This window comes from Danio rerio, chromosome 18 (assembly GCF_052040795.2).
Source record: "Danio rerio strain M-AB ecotype USA chromosome 18, GRCz13ab, whole genome shotgun sequence".
Classification (NCBI taxonomy): Eukaryota; Metazoa; Chordata; class Actinopteri; order Cypriniformes; family Danionidae; genus Danio; species Danio rerio.
This window is the reverse complement of record NC_141038.1, coordinates 8,747,533-8,771,188: the sequence shown is the minus strand read 5'-3', so window position 1 is coordinate 8,771,188 and position 23,656 is coordinate 8,747,533. Positions and strand designations below refer to the sequence as shown.

General features: G+C 35.0%; 1 protein-coding gene and 4 long non-coding RNA genes across 5 annotated transcripts in view; 1 reads left to right on the top strand and 4 right to left on the bottom strand.

Moving 5' to 3' along the window:
- Positions 1-23,656, top strand: part of LOC101882393 (uncharacterized) — a 768,785-nt gene that overhangs the window by 45,164 nt on the left and 699,965 nt on the right. The window lies entirely within an intron of this gene.
- si:dkey-238c7.13 lies at positions 766-3,567 on the bottom strand. Its single transcript, NR_186724.1, has 3 exons — positions 3,465-3,567; positions 3,260-3,321; positions 766-1,153 (listed from the first exon to the last, which is right to left on the bottom strand). It is a non-coding gene; the product is annotated as a si:dkey-238c7.13 (long non-coding RNA).
- LOC147832731 (uncharacterized) lies at positions 6,901-12,201 on the bottom strand. Its single transcript, XR_015514634.1, has 2 exons — positions 12,158-12,201; positions 6,901-8,494 (listed from the first exon to the last, which is right to left on the bottom strand). It is a non-coding gene; the product is annotated as an uncharacterized LOC147832731 (long non-coding RNA).
- On the bottom strand, positions 15,959-18,712 carry si:dkeyp-1h4.9. The gene is made up of 3 exons (NR_186774.1): positions 18,547-18,712; positions 18,359-18,408; positions 15,959-17,031 (listed from the first exon to the last, which is right to left on the bottom strand). It is a non-coding gene; the product is annotated as a si:dkeyp-1h4.9 (long non-coding RNA).
- si:dkey-238c7.12 lies at positions 20,237-22,212 on the bottom strand. Its single transcript, NR_104060.1, has 3 exons — positions 22,102-22,212; positions 20,691-20,777; positions 20,237-20,611 (listed from the first exon to the last, which is right to left on the bottom strand). It is a non-coding gene; the product is annotated as a si:dkey-238c7.12 (long non-coding RNA).

Below are 23,656 nucleotides of genomic sequence, written 5' to 3'. Positions count from 1 at the left end.
GTATGAATTTATACACTGTAAAACGTTTCACATTCTCTTTAAAAAACGTTTTTTGGGGTGCAGAAAAAAAAGTAAATAACAGTGGTTAAATTACAGATATTTACCATAGAATAACTTCTAAACAGAAATTTCCTTAAATTAAAATTTCTGGTGAATTTTTGTAATTTAATGTCTGTTATTTTACAATAAATTTCCGTCATTTATCAGCCGTTATTTTACGTATTTTCCGGCACCCCAGCTGCTAAAAAAAGGAAAATTACAGATTTTTTTACAATGTTGGTTAAACATACAAACTCAAGTTCATCAGCTGCTTTGAAAATGTGAGTCAACTCAACTTAAGAGATTCAACTCAAGTTGAGTTGATTTACATTTTCAAGGCAGCTGGTGAACTTGAGTTTGTAAGTTTAATCAGTGTGAAACATTTTACTGTATACAAGTTCAGGCATACAAAAATGTACGGTCTTTAAAAGGAGGCATAGCACCAAACCCCACCTCTAAATCATACTAAAATGTACAAAAGAGATTGCACAAATTCATAAGAATTAGTCACTAAATCAAAAAGTTAGAAACTGTTGTGAAATAGCGTTGAATAGTCTAATGATTTTAATGATCCAACCATTCAAATTTTCTGCATAAAAATAATCAATCATCTCTCACAATGTAGTTTTGACATTTGCCAAAAATATACCCACATGCAACAAATGACCCTGCAGTGGCTTATAAAGTAGTGTAATCAACCAAAAAATAACACAACACAACATCAGATTCTGTTTCAGTTCATGATCTTTATTTCTTTTTCTTTAAACATTTATGGGGCTGAGTTGCCTCAGCTGGGCCCCAGACCAACTGAAACCAAGCAATGCAGAAACAAAAGTTTTCACTTTTTGCATTACGTGCATTGACATTAACTGCTTCATAGCATTGGACTTTGCTTCTATAGCTTGTGACTTTGCTTTTATAGCTTTGGAGGGTCTTTTATAGACTTGAGGGTCGATGTAGGATGTTATCCTGACATCCTGCCTCTGCACATCTGGACAACACAAAACAAAGAGGCACTCTAGCAAATGCTGAGTTTCCTCTCTGAACGGCGCTGGGCCAGATGACCTTGCCCTTGGCAGCAAGGATTTACACGACCTCCACCTCCTTCATGATGCTAGAACAAACAACAAAAACAAACAGCAATATGTTCAATATGAAGATTGAGAATATTTAAACAATCTATCAACAATAACTATCATATCTACACCAGCGGGTATTAATATGCAGGTCCCAATAAACAGTACTGTAAAATCTGTTAATTAACAGTTTCTGTATTTTGGGTTTTGGGTTTAGTTACAGTTGTGAATTACATTGTGGGCTGTTGATCTCTGCTCTGTTGACTTTTGATGTTGAAAATTCAACTCTACAATTGAACAAAGTGACTTTTATTGACATTTTAGCAATTTGAGATAAGATATATTATAAAAATGAATATAGAGAGAACTAAGTTTGTAAAATAACAGAAAATGTAGCTTATTACCAGGTGTTTGCAGCATAATATACAACACCGATCCAGAAAATATACAGTGCTGAGCATAATTGCGTACTCCTCATTTTGAAAATGAATATTTGTATCCATTTTTCAGTGAATATAGGCAATGTATTTTGGTGCATTTAAACAAAACAGATTTATTAAACAGATATCTTTATTAAAATAATATTTTACACACCAAAGATATTTAGAAATGAAAAGATAATACAATTAAATTCAAGCTTAATATTGCAAAAACAATATATAACCTACAAAATTTCAACTAAATTAAATTCCTCTTTTTTTAAATTTGTGTTTAATATTTTTCTATAACATATACATTTTGCTGTAATCATTTATGGGCCGTTATCGTAAGTTATTTTGTTAGATAAGCTCCAGATTTGGCTTCAGTACTGACTAATCTAATGTATATGGCCAATTACAGTATTGTATATAATAAAAATATTAATTTTACAGATTTGTGAGGGGTGTACTGACATATCCTGAGCACTGTAGTACTTCAAACTATTAAAAATGTTCATAAAAGTCACTTTTATTGTTGGAAAAAAGATCAAAGTCCCATAATGCAATTCAAAAGCAGAAATAAGTGAAGAAAAAAAACATGAATCACAAAAAACTGTCAATTTACAGATATGTTTTACAGTGTACATCATATGTATATGGCTATATAATGCACAACAATAACATTTATAGTTTGGAGAAGAATGTAAAGCAGGGTAAAATCAGGATTTTATCATTAACCAGATGGATAACAATAAATCTTGTTATACAGCATTTCTGGTGTGGATTGCTATTCTTTTAGAATTACAATTATTGTTAAAACTAGAACTTAGGGCTGGGCCGATAAACAATATTATAGCGAATCGCAACAAAATTTATGTCAATAACAATGAACTCTAGACTTTTTTACTCTATATTGATCTAACAGCCAATCACACAGCAGACATTTGCAACAATGGGAATCTAAAAGTGTGTTGATATTAGAGATGTACCAAATTTTAGGCCTTTCGCTTACTAAAAACAGTTTATGCTATTTAATGGACCCTCTAATTTTTGTGGCTTCAGTCATTGTTGGGGTACTCTTTTAAATCTGGAAGCATTAACCACTTATGTCGAAATATATCGTTATCATTCAATATGGAAAATAATTAATCGAGATTGCATTTTTGACATATCGCCCGGCCCTAACTAGAACTTTATTGTTATTATACTTGGTAAGAACAGGCCTTAAAGGGATAGTTCACAAAAAAAAATAATTCTGTCAGCTTTTATTCACCCTGTACTTGTCTTTTTCTTCTTTGAACACAAAAGAAATGGTTACAAGTTTCCAACATTGTTTAAAACACCTACTTTTGTGTTCAATGGAACAAATAAAATCTAAATGGTGTGGAACAATTAAAGGGTAATTAAATGTGTTAATAATTTGTGAAGTATCCCTTTAATGTGTCAGGATCATTAGATTTAACATTTTATGCAAGATACACTGAAAAAAAGATGCAGGGTACACAATTCCTTCATGTTGTCCCAATACAAATCAATTGAGTTTTTTTTGCTAATTTAAGTGGACTGAACGTAAAACATTTCAGTTGTGGCAAAAAAAAATCAAGAATTATGTTGATTCAGCTCATTTTAAATAAGTAGTTTGAAGAAGCAGCAAAAAAATATTTTTGGGTGTATGTCTCAGACAAAAAAAAAAGTCTGCTAAATATAAAAAACTGCTATACTCACATATAAAGGCTACGAGACCATTCAAGTTCCACAGCATATCCCACAGAGGAAATACCATAAACCTGATAAAAGATCATTTGCAGTTTATACACAGACAAAAGCATCAAAACATATTTAGCATTATTAAGCAATTTCATTTGTAATAATAGAAAACACTTCAGGTATTGATTTTCTAGTGATGAGATTTTCTTATCAGCAAACGTACCTTGTTGATCTGGCAGCAGAAGGCTTCAGTCTTGAAAAGGACTGATCAATGTTTGCCTTGATTATTTATACTAGTTCACAGTACCCACGCTTAACTGATCTGTGAACAGACTTGCCCTCATTTCCAGAAGTTTCTCTTTCTCAGTAAGTGCCCATCCCTTTGCAGGAAGTGTTAGTTTTGTTTCTTGATAAATTAAACTGCATTTCAGATTTAAAAAAACACAAACAACTAAAATAGATCTCTCACTCTTACCTTTCATTTGAAAACTTTGTTAAATACTGTAAATATATACATTTGAAAATATAAAAATTTATACAAATATTGTCAATCGGTGCTGGTGGAAATGTGAACTGGGTCAATCATTTCAAAGCTCTCTAAAATAAAAACTAAACCACACACGACTGCAAGTATACGCTGTTAAAAATATTAGTAAACAGTCCTCTGTATTTTGAGATCCTTCCATTTCTCCATTCATTCACGCTTTTGAACTGCATTATGGGACCTTTATTTTTTCCTCCAACAACTTTTGATGTCAAATAAGTTTAAAAAGTGATTTTTATTGCCATTTTTAATAGTTTGAAGTGATAAATTGTCTGTGTTCTTGATGTAAATTTTGCTACAAAAACCTGGATTTAAACAGGTATTAAACTATTCTTTTAAACTACTGAAATGTCATTAAAATTCCCTTTGTTAAACTGTAGAGGTGAATTTTCAACACCAAAAGTCGACAGAGCAGAGATTAAGCTCCTATAATGCAATTCACAACCATGCACAAACATAAAACACCCGCGTATCACAAAATATGGAAACTGTATTGAACTAATAGTGTACATTTACACTCAAAACAAAGGAAACATTTTCTCTTTGCATTTTTGAAAACATTTCATGTCAAATGAAAACGCTGACCAGTCAGTCTTTGTTCACAAAGATCCTCAAAGTAACCTTTAGTATTAAAAGTAATAGTTTAATATGCAACTCTAAAAATGTGGTTTAATTTCTAGAATTATTTAATTTTTGTTTTTATTTTTTCGAATTATAAATTATGTTTAATAAATTATTATAAGTTTAAAACTTAAAAAATAAAGCTATTAAGAAATAATTAATGATGAAAAAAATTCACATAGGCCTAGCCTAACTATAAACTTATTAGAATTCAAATAGAAATAAGAAGCTATCAGATAATGGATAAATACTGACAGTGTTGGGCAAGCTACTTGAAAAATTTAGTGAGCTAAGCTAATAGCTACCTACTCAAAATGTAGCTTAACTACATTAAAAGCTGCCCTCTGGGAATTGTAGTAAGCTAAGCTAAAAGCTACATGGTAAAAGTTGCTAAGCTACATCTAAGCTATTTTTGCAATTTTTCTTTTTAAATGGAAGCAACTTAAATCCAAGTCAATCATATCTTAGTGATCAATAAAACTGTCAATGTAACATATTAGACAGAATTATTCAGTTTAGTTATTTACTGCAATTAATATGCTGTACCAAACAAAAACACATTATAGTATATAACAGCAAAAACAAAAAAACAAAAAATCCAATAAAAATAGAAGTTACACAATTAAAATACTATAGTAATTTATATTAAAGGGAAATATTTTAGAACTAACCATTATATTGTACAGTAGGCTATCTCTCTCTATATATATATATATTCATTAAAGAAGAGTTGTAAATGTATATATATATATATATATATATATATATATATATATATATATATATATATATATATATATATATATATATATATATATATATATATATTTACAACTCTTCTTTAATGAATTACACTACATAGTGTAGTATCTTTAGTAACTATCATGAACTAATAGTAATTAGCATGGTATACTTTAGTCTTTACTACAGTATACTGTATATATTTAACTCCTCTCCCTCAGTCATCGTTCCATCAAGCAAATTTCTCATGTTAGCCTGATAACGTCTAGATCACAGGTGTCAAACTCAGTTCCAAAAGGGCCGCAGCTCTGCACAGTTTAGTTCCAACCCTAATTAAACACACCTGATCAAACTAATTGAGTCCTTCAGGCTTACGGATACGCAGCCAGCCGGAAGTGCGATATGCACATTGATATGCCGCGTATCCAGGGCTCTACATTAACACCCGCCAAATGCGGGTAGATTTTAGACAGACACCTCCACTAGCCACTTTGGCTGGTTGAAGATCATTTTAAATGACAGTTTTCTAAAAAGCAGGGTTCAACAATAAAGATGGCCCAATATTCGTGCAAATGTCATCTTAGAATCGAGAAGCAGCACGACTCGTGCACTCACAATCTTGCTGCTTCCAAAAGCTCCGGATGTTTTTTAAATAAGTCTTTGTAAGAAGCAGCAATTGCCAGTTTCGTTTGAACTTTTTTGACCAGAACAGATTATGAACGTTTTCTGTGTTCACCAGATCATCCTTCCATTATCACACACGGTATGTTTTTCACCTGCTTTTTTTTTGTTTTGTTTTTTTGCTTACGGTTATTTTTGTTAATATGGTTTAATTATCATTTTTTACAACAACATTGCTTTAATCGGAGATTAACTCCCCGTGTATGTGTAGTTAACTGGTGATCTGAGAGACCTTTAGCCAGGCTACTGTGCATAGTTACATGGCAATAATCATTTTTTTAAATGTAATTGTTTTTTAAGAAAGATTTTGTTGAATAAAATGAGCATATACAGCAATATTTTGCATGTTTTGACATATTATTTAACATTTGTGGATAGAAATTAATGTTTTTTTTGTTGTTGTTGTTGTTTTTGGGTGGTGTGGTCAGAGATAAATTTGGTAAAATCCTTAATTTTGAGCCCTGAAAAGTCCTGTGAAATAAAAACGAATTGCAATGCGACCCCATAAAACCACAACCGATTTGCTCATACACATTAAGCAAGTTCATACACAAAAAAAAGTGAAATTATTGAGGTATGTGGATATAACACAAAGTCTAAATCAAGTAATTAGCATGCCAAAGTCAAATTTATGCATATAAAATACATTTTCCCAACAACAAAAATCTGCAAGTGAAAATGATGGAAATTGGAAATCTACTAGCCACAGTGGCTGGTGATAAAAAAAGTTAATGTCAAGCCTTGCGCGTATCCAACGTAGACCAATGTACCGTGTCAGTGCCGTCACTTATTGATCTGCAATCGGTAAATGTAGCTTGTGTGGGCGCTACTTGACTAAAAAAAATAGCTTCACTACTGAAAAGCTATTCGATTTAGAAAGTAGCGACGCATTGCCACACTACTGAGAAATGTAGTTAAGCTAGTAGCATCACTACTTGTAGCGAGGCTACTGCCCAACACTGAATACTGTAATATATAAAACACAGTGACATAGCAATATTTTTAAAAATAATTAATGGGCCATAATATCAAAGAATATTAGTAATTGGATATAAGAAATACACAAAAACACTTCTTTTTTTTCCAAATTATTTATTTAGAGGAAGTTTAACTTGTGGCTCATTAGTAAATGACACATTTAGGCAGACGAATGCACAGTAATCCATCTGCTACATCATGACATTTTGAAGAACATCATTGTATTGTAAAACTAAACAGATCACTCACTAAGGATCCCCTTTCCACATAACCAAGAATATTATGAGTGCTCAATAGGATTTGATTGCCTCTGATGTTGTCACATCTATTGGGCTTCATCTCATCTCTGGCTAGACCTCTTGATCCTTCCATCAGGACCTTTTCCTGTATGAGATCTTGTCTCTATACAGTAAGTTACTTGTGTCGTGTAACTTTCGTTCAACATCACTGCGATAACACCTGTGCGTGAGATTCAACAGTGAGTCATTTAGTGTAATGTTAGTAAAGTCATGAACCAGTGGATTCATCCAACCCATACACAAATCTGATATATGGCTATGCAAATTACATAAATGACATACAAGTTTAGATTTTACAGATATTAAATATGTCATATATGCAACATACGCTTCGAAATATTGCTGTTTTCATTGTTGTTTTATAATTGGAATTACAAATATGGTCAATATATATAGTCTATGATTGTATATATGTTTATATATGGCCACATATCAGATTTCTGTAAGGGAAGTCAGCACAAAATGCAGAATTGATGTGCTTTGTGAACCCAATCCTGGTGAACATGTCACCTCGCTCTGATCATGCTCTCTATGGCTTTGATGTTGTTTTAAATGAGATAAAATAAATAAAATGTAAAAAAAATCAGTAGGCTTTTACCTCTAATCTTGATCCGCTCTTCCAGAAACTTCTGCTAGTTTTATTGGAGAGTTTTTTTTTTTGGACCAAGCAGCCATAGTCATTAAATCTTTACAACAAATACACATAGGCTTTCAAAGGCACTGACCTCCCTGTATATATGAGCAACATGCATCCATTAGTACATCTATAAAAATGCCCATCCAGCCCAGTTCTGTTTGTATTTCAATGGATATTTGACTACTGTAGACCTGTTGCAGGAAAAAAAAAATAACTTGAAGTCATGATTGTGCGCTGCTCGGTGGCACAATGGCGACTTGAGGACGATTGTGATTGCAGAAAAACCTGCACCACATCTTCCAGACTCTGGATCAGCAGCTTCGTCAGAGAATCGCCTCAGGATGACCATCTCGTTCTTCTCATCATGGTTTCTTCAGGGTTGCACAAACAGACGTGAAAGCAGAGCTCTTCTGAAGAAAAGCGATGGTGCTGCTACTGCACAGCGGGTACGTTGCGAGATCCATCGCTGCCATGGAGGAATCAGTCTACGTGTCAACATTGCCATGGACACACATGGCGTGGGAGGTGCTTGTGACGTTCTGTCACAACTCTAGCTGTGTGTTTGCTTTGGCTGCTGGCAGCAAACACATGCCGTTTTTGGATCCAGCGTACTATTGATCTTAATCGACACTGGCCGCTTTAAGGTCTGGAGTAGTTGTCTACCCTTGGCAGCAGACACTTATTCCAGTACCTCTATCATCTTTTTCATCATCGTCATCGTCATCTTCCCCTTCATCAACCTCCGACACGATCTGTTGACAGAGGACAAACACTGTTGGTTAAAGGTAATATTTAGTGAAAAAAAAGTGTCAACAGATTGATTCTGCAAAAGGTTTTCAAAAAGCATCGCTATTCATTTTGAATCAGTTTTAATCTTGTGTTTCGTAGCAGATGGCGCTGTATGCTTTACAAACAGCTGTTCTCTGCTGACCTCCAATTCCTTACCAATGCCACTCAAACCTAAAACAATCATTAATAAAGTTAGGAAAGGTTTAGGTGAGTTACAAGTTCATAGAGAGCTGTGTTTACATTAATCTTGTGACATAAAAGCCTTTATGACTTCAGTCAGTACTTTTTTCAAGGGCATTTGACTGTACTGTTAAAATCTAGCCTAGAGCAGTGGTTCCCAAAGTGTGGGTCGGGACCCCCTGGGGGGGTGGTGAGACAAATACAGGGTTCGCTTGATGATTTCCAAAAGTCAAATAAACTTTATTAAACTATTAGAATTACCATATTTTAACCATAAGAAGATAATATATTCGTTTTTAATGGTAAAAATCAGCATGCAAATAAAAAGCCTTCAGCCCTTAAATTTTTTTTTTTACAAAGGATCGGTGTGTTTATGTTTGATTAACAACACAGCAATAGTGTCAGCTGCAGCAGATTTTTTTAGCCCCAGGTTAAACTTTCTGACACCTCAAACACATTAAAAATAAATACAGGTCACAGCTGAACATTAAGAATGATCTCTGATTCCCGGCCTCCAAAACTAAACCAAGACTAGATTGTGCTGAAAACATTGTATCCACCAATCTCTTTAGTTGAGGTTAATATTAAATTAAAAAATAATAATAAATAAATTACTTTAAAAATGATATGGTTGTTAGACTGTTGTATTTTTTGTGTTGTCAATATGCTAGTGTTTATATAAGCCTATTGTTTTGCGCACAACCTCTGTATAACCACCTGCAAGGAATTTGGGGGTCACGAGTCACTGGCATTGTTATTTTTAGGGGTCGCAGGCTGAAAAGTTTGGCAACCCCTGGCCTAGAGCACCATCTACTGTTAAAAACTAGCCTAGAGTGCGGATTGCAGTTAAAAACTAGCTTACAGTGCCATCTGCTGTTAAAAAACGAGCTTGCATCTGCTTATAAAAACTAGCTTAAAGCACCCTCTGCTGGTAAAAACTAGAGTTACAGCACTATATGCTTCTAAAAACTAGCCTAGAGCGCCATCTGCTGTTAAAAACTAGCTTACAGCGCTATCTGTTTTTAAAAACTAGCATAGAGTGCCATCTGCTGTTAAAAACTAGCTTACAGTGGCATCTGCTGTTTAAAACTAGCCTAGAGCGCCATCTGCTGTTAAAAACTAGCTTACAGCGCTATCTGTTTTTAAAAACTAGCATAGAGTGCCATCTGCTGTTAAAAACTAGCTTACAGCGCTATCTGTTTTTAAAAACCAGCATAGAGTGCCATCTGCTGTTAAAAACTAGCTTACAGCGCTATCTGTTTTTAAAAACTAGCATAGAGTGCCATCTGCTGTTAAAAACTAGCTTACAGTGGCATCTGCGGTTTAAAACTAGCCTAGAGCGCCATCTGCTGTTAAAAACTAGCTTACAGCGCTATCTGTTTTTAAAAACTAGCATAGAGTGCCATCTGCTGTTAAAAACTAGCTTACAGTGGCATCTGCTGTTTAAAACTAGCCTAGAGCGCCATCTGCTGTTAAAAACTAGCTTACAGCGCTATCTGTTTTTAAAAACTAGCATAGAGTGCCATCTGCTGTTAAAAACTTGCTTACAGTGGCATCTGCTGTTTAAAACTAGCTTAGAGTGCCATCTGCTGTTCAAACTAGTTTACAGAGCTATCGGCTGTTAAAAAACTAGATTAACAGCACCATCTGCTGTTAAAAACTATCAAGAGCGCCCTCTGCTGTAAAAACTAGCTTCCAGCTCCATCTGTTGTTAAAAACTAGCCTAAAGCGCCCAATGCTGTTAAAAACTAGAGCTACGTCTCAAATCGCATACTTATGCACTACTCTACGCCATTTTGTAGTATAAATAGTGTAAGTAGTGCATTCACACTGAAAACTCTAGCAATAATAAGTGCACTTTAATTAACCGGATGATGCACTCATACAGCCGGTAAAATGATGTTTGTAATGATGGACACTTCACGCACTCCACGACTGCAGGTTTGCTCACGTAGCGAAAGGGGCGGAGCTAACGGGCGCACATATTGGATTACTTTATTTATTTTGGATTGTGAAAGCAAAATTCTCCAACGAGATTGATTATAGCGCCTCCTGATGGTGAATGCAGTTATACTCATGGCAGGTATTATTTGATAATTTGGTCTTTTATTTCACTGATTTGGCAACCGGCAAATGTCATCAGGGAAACTGTTTGAATTTCCGCTTAGTAAAAAACATTAGTGCTCCATTTGGGACGACACTACATACATATACTATGCTGTTGAGTGTGTAAGTGCATAAGTACATAGTGCATGAGTGCACAGTGTCTAGTGTGCCATTTGAGTCGCAGCTGAGCTTACAGCTCCATCTGCTGTTAAAAACTAGTCTAGAGCGCCGACTGTTGTGAAAAACTTGCTTACAGAGCCACCTGCTCTTAAAAACTAGCCAAGAGCGCCCTCTGCTGTTAAAAACTAGAGTTACAGTGTAATCTGCTTTATGAGGCAATTCAGTTTTGTTGACTCAATTATGAACGTTCCATAAAAAAACTCCATGGCTGGGTCCGAAAGGAAAAAAATTTCTTCAGATTCAGCATTTCAGGGTGGTAATATAAATTCAGCTTCACTATCCTAAATTTCTGCTAGAGTTTTGAAGGCAGCATAGATACTGTATGTCCTTCACTGCCTTCGAAATCCCAAAGTCCTGTGCTTTCCATTTCTGATAAGTATATAATGCAAATAATGTGTCGAGAAACCGCTTGTGTTGTTTTGTGAGTAAATGTAAGTTTTTGATCAACTTTTTTTCATTTTGATGCTATTCTGGTGAGAAGTTTGTATGGTAGCAAGCAAATATTCCTTTAGTTATCTCCAAACCTCTCTCTATTTTGTTGTATCTGATTAAGTTGTTATGCTATCTTAGTTTTATGAGATACCTTTGTGCACAAATGCTGCCTTCAGAGTCAAAGTCAAATTTTATTGCATCAAATGTAAAGAAAAGACCAAATCTTAATTTTAAAGTTTAGCTCTTCAGTTGGCTGTAATTAAGGCTGACACCTAAATATTGCCAAAAACATCTACAGTTACCCCACCTTAATCCTGAGAAAACTGGCACACCCTCTAGATAAACACATTCTCTACAGAGGTGGAGTGAAAACAAAACAATAACCTGCAATCTAGGTTTTAGGTGCCACACAACCCAAAGAATTCATATAAATCTTGAAATTCTGACTTCGATTAAGTTATATTTGCAGCAAAGGACAACTTAAACCTCAAATCATATTTAAATAAGCGATTCAAAAAAACTGTTAGTTTGGAAAAGTCAAAACGGTTAACGATTAAAAGGAATGTTTTTGAAAAATGCTAATTCACCACTAACAGTGTAAAAAAAAGATTGCTGGTCACACATACTTAATGCTAAATTCTATGCAATATGCTTATCTACAATAATAATGAGAACATTTTATCGTATATGCTTATAATTTTATTAAAGAGAATAATACAAAAACTTACCATGCTGATTGTTTGTTTAAGGTTCAGAGCAGTGTGCAGTTCATGCAGAAGAGGTTGCTCAGATGGTATTTATCCTGTTCATACAGAAACTGTTGACACCTCCTCAGAGAACAGACACATGCAGCAGCCAATCAGATGCAAACACTTTAGACATTTTCAAAGAAACGAAACTTAAAGCATTAGTAACTGATTTCAGAGATTCTGTGATACATGACTACAAGCTGTGTTATAAGTCATGCAAAGATATTTTTGATATGAAGAATATGCTGAATTAATGGAAGACTCATGAAGAGCAAAGCATTAATTACTGTTTATTTTAACTCATTCCATAAACAAGATAATAAATAACTATCCCAACATTAACCTTTGACTTTAAGCCATATAATTACCTTAATAAGGTAAAGGAGCAAAACTATATGTTCAATTAATGGATAAAGTCATGTCTGATTGGCTATTAATTAAATGTGCCATCATAATTACATCAACATCTTGTAATAACTAATAGGGAAAATTAATCCGATATTATCCCACAATACACAGGTTGAATCCATATTTAAAATAAAACATTAGCTAATATTTTCAAAAACTATGCCTTTATGCTATGACTTTGTTGAAGCACATGACTGCTAACTGAATAATGTCCTTATTATTGATATGTTTTGAGCATATGACATGATACATTCACACAATGTTAGAGGATTGTAATCAGCCCTTTTATAGCAAGACATAGCTTCTGATCTATATTTTAAATAATAATAATTAGAAATCTATGACATAAATAAACATTTGACCCCCCTTTAACGGTTTATACCATTGTGAATGCATAATCACGCCAATCAATGCTAGGAAAAGATCAATGCTGGCAGATCTAGAACACCGCTAGACATCTGAAGTGTTCACAAAACACGTTTCTTGTAAAATAGGTGTTTATATCTGGATGTAGTCTTAAAAAAGAAAATCAACACATAATTTTTATAGTATTATTTACATTAAACTCTAAAATAGTCACTAAATATCCCTCAAAACACTGAAAACGTATGTATTTTATTAATAAATTAGAAGTATTTTAAATACATTCGTAAATTGATTCATTGAAGCCTGTATTACCAAACTACTACTAAAAAAAGTACTGCTTGTATTGTATCTTCTATAGTCACACTACTTTAATCCTGAGAAACTGGCACACGCTCTTAGATAAACATACAGAGGTGGAACGAAAACAAAACAATAATGTGGACTCTGAGCTGTCACAAGGTGCCACATGCAAACAACGAATTAATATTTAACTTAATTTATACATTTGTTTATCTATATATAGGCAGGGATGGGCAGTATTTATGATACAAGTATTTCAAATATGTATTTTAAATGTATATGTATTTAATTGGGTTGATGAAAATGAGTTAATATTTTATATCAAAACAATTTATTCATTCATTCATTTATTTCCTTGTCGGCTTAGTCCCTTTATTAATACTGGGTCGCCACAGCGGAATGAACCGCCAAGTTATCCAGCAAGTTTTTACGCAGCGGATGCCCTTCCAGCCGCAACCCATCTCTGGGAAATATCCACACACACATTTACACAAACACTCAAGCAATTTAGCCAACCCAATTCACCTGTACCACATGTCTTTGGACTGTGGTGGAAACAATATATTACTGTTTAATAAACTGGAGCGGAGCACCCGGAGGAAATGCATGCGAACGCAGGGAGAACATGCAAACTCGACACAGATACACCAACCAAGCCGAGGCTCGAACCAGCGACCCAGCGACCTTCTTGCTGTGAGGCGCCAGCACTACCTACTGCGCCACTGCTTCGCCCCTCAAAACACTTCAGTGTCTTGTATTTTTAAAATACTGTAAAATACTTGGTCAGAAATCTACATGATGACAGCCTCTGACTGATGCTTTCTCAGTTGTTTGCCAATGTTGAGATCAGAACAGAAAATTAAGCAAGTGGTCAAGGAAGGCTAATATGTAACGGCAGTATAGTGTACAGTTCGGCATCAGCATCTTTGCTTAAGGAATGAGATGGAATAAAGAATCAGTTGTTAAGAACAGGATGAGAAGCTTTAAAAACATTCTCAGTGTCAGCCTCAGGGCTGCAGGTGGAAATGCAGAGGAACACTAACCTAAAGATGGTGTGCTGGTGCTCACTTTGGGGGTAAGCTGAAACTCCTCCAGTTAAATAACAGCTGAAAAAATCTTAGGAGAATGAGTAAAATGCGCAAATAATAGTAGTTTTAGATGGATTTCTGATGTAGATGCCAAGAAAATAAGACAAACAACATAAAAATCAGTCCTACAATGGCGATTCTGGCAAGGCAATGGCGCAGTAGGTAGTGTTGTCGCCTCACAGCAAGAAGGTCACTGGTTCGAATTTCGGCTCAGTTGGCGTTTCTGTGTGGAGTTTGCATGTTCTCCCTGCCTTCGTGTGGGTTTCCTCCGGGTGCTCCGGTTTTCCCCACAGTCCAAAGACATGCGGTACAGGTGAATTGGGTAGGCTAAATTGTCCGTAGTGTATGTGTGTGTGTGGATGTTTTCCAGAGATGGGTTGCGGCTGGAAGGGCATCTGCTGCATAAAAAAAAACTTGCTGGATAAGTTGGCGGTTCATTCCGCTGTGGCGACCCCGCATTAATAAAGGGACTAAGCTGACAAGAAAATGAATGAATGAATGAATGGTGATTCCTACAATACTTCATTGGCTGTTTCAAATGCCAGTAGCTGACCTGCTGGTGCTCTTTATAGTTAATGAAGAGGAAAGATGTTAAAGTGGCACAATGCAGTTTATGAGACAAATATTTAATACTCCTAAACAGTCTGGACTCCTGGCACACGGCATCAGCAGGACGTAAATGAAGTTTATTTGCAAAAACTAATAACTCCCATTTTAGAGAAATCATGTTTTATGTTTTGCAATGAAGACAGCAACTGCAAAAAAAAAAAAAACATGATTTACGGACATGAACAGATTTTAGTAGCTTTCAGAAATCATGTTTTTAAATTGAGAAGATTTCAGTTGCAAAATAATACAAGGTTTATTTTTTTTTTAATGGTTGCTGGTTCGAGTCCCAGCTGGGCCAGTTGGCATTTCTGTGTGGAGTTTGCATGTTCTCCCCGTGTTGGTGTGGGTTTCCTCCGGGTGCTCCAGTCTCCCACACAGTCCAAAGACATGCGCTGGGTAAATTGAACAAACTAAATTGGCTGTAGTGTATGAGTGTGTGTGAATGTGAGAGTGTATAGGTGTTTCCAAGTACTGGTTGGCGGCTGGACGGCATCCGCTGTGTAAAACCTATGCTGGAATAGTTCATTCCACTGGCGACCCCTGACGAATAAGGGACTAAGCCAAAGGAAAATCAATAAATGAATGAATGAATGAATGAAAATAAAAATAACCTCTTAATATATCACCGTTATAAAATATAAGATTGCTAAGAGATGGTTGCAATTTTACTGGCCACATAATGGATGGAAACACAAAAGAAATATAGGACTATTTTCCAACTGAATTTCTGCATTACATGGCTTTTACAGTGATTAAAAAGATCTTCAACACAGGACTTTCTGGATGAAACTTGTATCAAATTTATACTAAAGTGAAAGAGAAACAAAAGTTTATGAATACCTATTCATGTACAGAGGTGAATGAGGTTCATTTTGAATTCTGTATTAACTATTTAGTTGCTTATGCAGCAATTCACTAATAAATGGTTTAGTTCTCCATGAGTCATACAATAACTCTGAATTTGTATGTTACCAATAATACACCCGTAATAAATAAACAAACAGTACCATTTGTAATTGTGTTGCAGAGTTTATTCATTTTTTTTGTTGTCTTTTTGGTAGGTTTGGGTGAAGGGGACAGGGTTTTTACCTCAGCTGGGCCCCAAGCCAGCTGAAACCAAGTATTGCAGAAGCCAAAACGTTTCAATTTTTGACACTGCACATACAATAGGCTTCTCTCTATCTGAATTTAACCATGGTAATCAATTTGAGACTTTACTGCTTCGTTGACTTGAGGGTCCGACAAAAATAATCCGGCTTCACACTAGTTAGGACTCTAATTGTATAAATGCATCCATAATAGTAGATTTAAAATTTCACATACAAGGGTTCGACAAAAAAAAACAACTCAGACTTCATACCAGTTCTGGGCTTTGCGTATCGAGACGTGGTCATAAACAGTAGGCTTTATAGACTTGAGGGTTCGGCAAAAAACGTCAGGCTTCACACCAGTTCTGGGTTCTGCTTGTATAGATGCGATCATAATAGTAGATTTGAGACTTCATAGAGGAGGGTTCGACGGAAAAACATCAGGCTTCACACCAGTTCTGGGCTCTGCGTATCGAGACGTGGTCATAACAGTAGGCTTCATAGACTTGAGGATTCGGCAAAAACGTCAGGCTTCACACCAGTTCTGGGCTCTGTGTATATAGATGCGATCATAATAGTAGACTTGAGACTTTGTAGACTTGATAGACTCTGCGTATATAGATGCGTTCATATTAGTAGACTTGAGACTTCGTAGACTTCACTCTGCGTATATAGATGTGATAATAGTAGAATTGAGACTTCGTAGGTTTATAGACTTAAGAATTCAACAAAAATCATCAGGCTTCACATCGGTCTGACTTCTGCTTATTTAGATGTGATCATGATAGTAGACTTGACTCTTCGTATCTTCCAAGACTTGAAGGTTCAACTTAAACATCATCTTCGCAGCAGTCAGGCCTCTGCGCATCTGGACACCAGCGCAAGACAAAGAGGAACTCATGCAAATGCTGAGGTTCCCCTTTGAATGGCGCTGGGCCAGATGTCCTCGCCCCTGGCAGCAAGGATTTACATGACCACCACGTCCTTCATGATGCTATGGAACAAACAATACAATCATTCAGAAACGGGGAGAGCAAATGGTGTCAAATATCAACTGCATGAAGATTTACAAGCAATATGCATGACTAAAATATGTAAGATTTTAATAAATACATTAGCATCCACATCCACACAAGCAAACAAGATCATTCTGTGAGTGTGAGAATGATCCAGCATTTCCACTGGCTCTATATATATATATATATATATATATATATATATATATATATATATATATATATATATATATATATATATATATAAAATAGTTCTTTTAAATAGTTTATATTCTTAAACGGATTTTAACATTGTTCTTGTGTGTCATTATTGTTATAGATGTGTTGTGGATTTAGTAACCACTTATGCCAGTGCAAATCCTCTTCGGGCAGTAAAAACTTACTGTCAGGAATTGACAAGCAGGGAAAACTAAAAAAAATAAAATAAAATAAAATAAATTCCTCCGTGTTCCACTTATTAGTTACTGAAATTCAAGAACGTTGTGGGGTTAAACCGAAAATGGAACCCACGTAATTTACCTCAACACATCAGCTTGTTTGTGACCAGTGTTAGGGAGGTTACTTTGGAAATGTAATAGATTACAGATTACAAATTATCCTATTTAAAATGTAATAAGTTACACTACTTTTCGATTACAAAAGTAATGTAACTAATTACTTTTGATTACTTTTAAGTGTTTAATGGACATTTTCAACTAAATCATTTTCAAGCATTTAAACCGAGGTCATGTTCCCCGCGGGATTTAAGCCTGTGGGAGCGCCGCAAATCAAAAGCATCAGAATACAGCTTTAATAAATGAAGGCATCGTGCACATCAAAAACAAGCAAAGCAACAGATTAATATTATTCAACATATCCCAGATTTAAAAAAAAAACATTTTTAGATGTAACCCCATTTGTAATCTTTAACATTTTCACAAGTAACTGTAATTTAATTACACTTTTTTTTTTCTTAGTAGCTGTAACAAATTACAGTTACTTTTATTTTGTAATTAAATTACGTAACGCCATTACATGTAACTAACACTGTTTGTGACCTTAATCGTTTTATTACCTAGCCATTACGTACATGACCATTTGTGTACTTTATATTGCATATCAGCAGAATGAGCTGTAAAACTTTCCACTCACGTTAGCATATCCATACTGTGCTCTATTTAGTAATCTCTATGTTCTCATTATGGGTTTATTGAATTTGAATTATTTGACATAACATTGTTTCTAATAAATTCACTTTTGTTACTCACAATATCTATAAAAAAAAATAAAAAATGAAAATGAAAAAAAACAAAGCTGTATACTCACATGATCATTCAAGGTTTAAAGGTGTCTCCCGTAGAAGAACCACCACAGACCTGTTAAGATGATGCAGTTTCTAGTTTACAAAGTGACAAATCACCAAAATAAAATTTTGCATTATAAAATGATTTAATTTTCATAAACACTTCAAGTACACATGTTTTATCTGCATAACAATCATTAAAATGTCGTACCTTGTTGATCTTGCAGCAGAAGGCTTCAGTCACGAAAAGGACCTATCGATGTTTCCCTCTATTATTTATACTTGTACGCAGCACACCACCACCAGCTGACCTGCAAACAGCCTTGCCCTCATTTCCAGAAGTTTCTCTATCTCAGTAAGTGCCCATCCCTATCCAGGAAGTGTTTGTTATGGTTTCCTGATAAATGAAACAGCTTTTCTGTCTGTTTGTTTTTAAACATAAACAGATCTCACACACTTTTGCTAAGACAGCACAGCTTTCTGACAAATTAATCATTTTGAATTGTTTGACAATATTGTAAATAGTTGCTGGTTGAAATCATTTCAAAGCCATGGTTTAAAAATTCACAGAACATTTAAAATGAGCTGAATCAAATCAATTCTTTTTTGGGGGTGACAACTTATTTTTTTATACTCAATCTACTTAAATTTGTAAAAAAATAAAATTACGTTAACATAATCAATTTGTGTTTGGACAACATAAAGAAATTGTGTGGAACCCAGTATTTTTGTTCAGTGTACAAATAAAAACAGTCCAAAAATGTTCCTCAAAAACCACAAAACAATTATTTAATTCAAGCCAGGCCAGTTGGTGATAAGATTTCATAAAGCTCCATCTGGACACAAACACAGCTCTACACACTCACCGGCCACTTTATTAGGTACACCTTACCAGGTTGGACTTCTTTTGTCTTATGAACTGCCTGAATCCTTCGTGGCATAGATGTAACAAGGTACTGGAAATATTCCTCAGAGATTTTGGTCCATATTGACATGATAGCATCACGCAGTTGCTGCAGATTTGCCGGCTGCACATCCATGATGCAAATCTCTAAGGTGCTCTATTGGCTATCAGCTGGAACCAGTCTGGCCATTCTCCTCTAACCTCTGCCATCAACAAGGCATTTGCGCCCACAGAACTGGCGCTCACTGGATATTTTCTCTTTTACAGACCATTCTCTGTAAACCCTAGAGATGGTTGCGCATGAAAATCCCAGTAGATCTGCAGTTTTAAAATACTCAGATCAGCCCATCTGGCACCAACCATGCCATGTTCTAAGTAAACGACCTTTCTTTCCCATTCTGATGCTTGGTTTGAACAGCAGCAGATCGTCTTGACCATGTCTACATGCATAAATGCATTGAGTTGCTGCCATGTGATTTTCTGATTAGAAATTTGCCTTAACGAGTAGTTGGAAAGGTGTACCTAATAAAGTGGCCGGGGAGTGTAGTTTGCCATTGTTGCTTTGTTTGTCAAATACTTGAAGACTGTAAAAACACATTACCCATTCTTAAATTAAGATAGTCATTAATCATTAACTACACCATCAAACAGGGCCATATTGCACACCTTAAATATATAAATATATATATATACATATATATAAATATATATATAAATATATATATATATATATATATATATATATATATATATATATATATATATATATATATATATATAAATATATATATATATATATATATATATATATATTAAACATAAGAAAATATAATATATTATATTTTTATAGAATGGAAGTCAGTGGGATATTGACTTATTTGGATTCCACATTCAAAGTATATTCCTTAATGCTCGATGCAGAAATACACACAGCTTAAGAAACATCTGAGAATGAAAAAAAAAACATAGCAAAAAATCATTCACTTCAGACATTCACTTCAGTTTCAATGTTTTGCAATTTTTATTGATGATTTTGTTTTTTTGGGAAAAGTTGCACTCAGCCTTTAAAAATAAACAAAAATGAACAGGTTGTTTTACAACAGGTCATCCCCATAACCTGCTAACCAAGCAACAGACAACCAGAAGCCGACCAACGGGAAAAGGGGTTGGGTGTCGGCTTTTGGTAGTTTTTGTTTTTGTCGGTTGCTTCTAGTTTTTCTGGTGCTTCATCAGCGGGTCATGGACCTGGCGCTGTACACTGCAGGTCCACTGAACCCCGGCCAGACATCCAGGGAATGTGCTAGAACAGGGCAGCGGACACGAGTGCCCAAATCCCTTGGCAGATTGGTTCTCCTCATCTCCTCTTTAAAAACTAAACAAGAAAATACTTCATTAATATAAAACCTCAGAAATAATCTATTTACTCGTTATTTAAAGGGAAAACTACTTACAAAATCATAAACGCAAGCATGGGCACGAGGCCAAAGAGATCCTTGGGCAGCGTGAAGTCTCAACTCGAGTGCTGTCATCTGTGGCATCTACATCGAAACAAAGAGACAAATAACATTATTATCATTGATTACTGACAGGCTAAGCTGCATACGCAGTTAAAATCACAACTATGTGCATGTATGATCACGGACGATGAAGAATGTGTTTCTCCTGCCAACCAGGAAGTGTTCAAATGAGCTTTAGTTTAATGCAGACTATAATAAAAACTTTCATTTCTATATTTCTTGTCATTAAACAGAACATTTTCAGTATTTTGTGATTTTTATATATATATATATATATATATATATATATATATATATATATATATATATATATATATATATATATATATATATATATAAATGTGTAGAGAATCAATCAAACATGTCACACAACAGGGCTGGAGAGGGACTCCTTTTCAGCCCTGGAGTTTCAAGCCTAGACCGGCCCACCTCAGTTCACGACTGACTTTATTAAAATAACGTCATTTCCAATTCAGTTTCTAATGACACTATCACATATTTTTCAAGGAAAAGGCTGCTTTAGAACTTCAAATGTTTTTCATAAATATAAGAACATTAAAGAGTAGCTAAATCTCCAACACTCTTTAAAACATCACAATGTCCTTTCCTGCAATATCTGAATAACGTTATATACTCTGTGCAAAATTATTTATAGATATCCAGTCTTTTAACGGCGGTCACACAAATTTTTTTTTTTTAAATAAAATATGTACACCTATATAAGTTACCCAAACAGTATTATATGTCTTAAAACAAAAGAAGAACATTCGAAGAGGTTCGTACACAGTTTGGCGGCGTCGTAACGCAAAGTACTGACCACTGGACCACAATGGCGCTGTAATGCTGGGGCGTTTGGAAGCAAACACAAGTTCTGCACTTGTTACATTCTATTGATGGCTTAATCTTTTTCGCCCCTTTTTAAATTTCTGATCAAGTTATGGCAGATTTATTAATGTAGTGAATCATTTGATTTTCATCGAGCAGGTGTAATATTCATTAATATTAATTATTCGAATTCTTAAGGTGCCGCTGTCTGGGGTCGAATGATGGTTACGTCATCAATAACCTGCAGGCTGCAATTTGCTCACGGGGCTGCCAGAAAATAATTAAAAAGAGCGGAGCTGCGGCAAAATAATTAATAAAAAGAGTGAGGCTATGATCAAATAAATACATAAATAAAAAAGTGCGTATTCTGCCCTTCCTCCAGCTTAACGTTAGCCAATCTGGGCCCATCACACAAGCACAGCTTCCTCATTTTATACCCACAGGAAGTGCCATTTTTATAAAAAAAAAAAAATGTTACTGTAGTAACTTTTAAAAAGTAAAAACAGTCTTGATTACTCACCCGAGTGCACACTAGACCACAGCATACAAGAAGATCATCTCCGCTCCGTCTCAGACAAGAGTCTGCAGGATAGAAAGGACCGATCCCTGCTTCCTCTCGCTTAAATACTCTGCAGAATTTCCTAAAAAAAACTCCTCCTCCTCATCATCACTCTGGGTTTCTTAGCACAGCGTAAACTACGGATGGTAGTGACTTCATTTAAAGGGATATAGTTCACTTAAATAACATAAAATTAATTCTATTAATAAGCTTACCCTCATTCCATCCAGATACAGCTTATTTTCAGAAATGTGACTTTTGTGTCTCACAATTTTAGCTTACAAGCTCACTATTGCTTGTTTATCATTGAGTTTATATATCATTCTGAGATAAAAAATAAAAAAATACATCAAATTGTTTAAAATCTAAATTCTGAGAACAAGTTAGTTTCACAGTTCAGAATTCTTTCTCACAGAAATCTGTTTTTATCTCCTACTTCTGCCTTTTCCCCCATTCAATCTGTCTGTTTATGTCCTAGAAATGCCTTCTTACATTTCACTTTAGGCAGATTGCATTGCAAACGACTGATGCCAGCTGTAATTTACACTTGATCTCCCTCTCAGATGTGGATGTGTTCTGGAATCACATCCACACCCAAATCAAATCATGACTAATAAGAGAGAAATGCACACACTATGAGAGTTCCTGAGGTAACAAGGTTTATAAACTGTGGGTAAGTTATGCTTGTAAATTTTGCCAGTAATACTGTAAAAATCGCTAGTTATACTATCAAATTTACACGCGCACTAAATTAATGAATGTAATTATGTAAAACTACAGCACAATTGTAATTGTTGTTTTTTTTTTCTTTGTTTTTTGTTCACTTAAACATTGTGTTTTTAAGGAGCATGGTTATCAGCAATGGTAATAACAGAATTCTTACACATTAACTGATGACGGTATGAAACAAATGAAAGAAATCCAAATAATATATATATATATGCAAACATATACAGAAACCTGTCAGTACAAAAGCATGAAAGGGGAAAAAAAGATATACAAAATGTCAGAGAAAAAAGTAAATCACATAGCTCACCATCACACAACTCCAATCTGTTCATCAAGTTTGCAGATGACATGACTGTTGTCATCAACAAAAGCGATGAGAAAAACTACAGAAGCGAGGTGAACCGTCTAGCCGAGTGGTGCAGAGACAAGTCTCTTTTTGAATGTGGAGAAGACGAAGGAGATTGTTGTTGACTTCAGGAAAGTGCACACTCTGCATGCTCCCCTGACCATCAACGGTGAATCTGTAGAGCAGATTAGCTGCTCACTAGATTTGAGGTCAAACACTGTACGACTCCAATGCATTGATATTGAACAAAAACATGGTAAAGCCACACAACGCAATACTAGGAACTGTTACAACAAATATTCTTTTTATTATAACAGTTCAACTCCCTCTGATTTATAAACGTTTCGATTGCTGTTGTTTAGTTTGAGATGACTGAAGTAGTTAATTCTAGGTGCCATCTGCTGGATAGATGCATTAATGCAATTTAAATTAAAAACAACT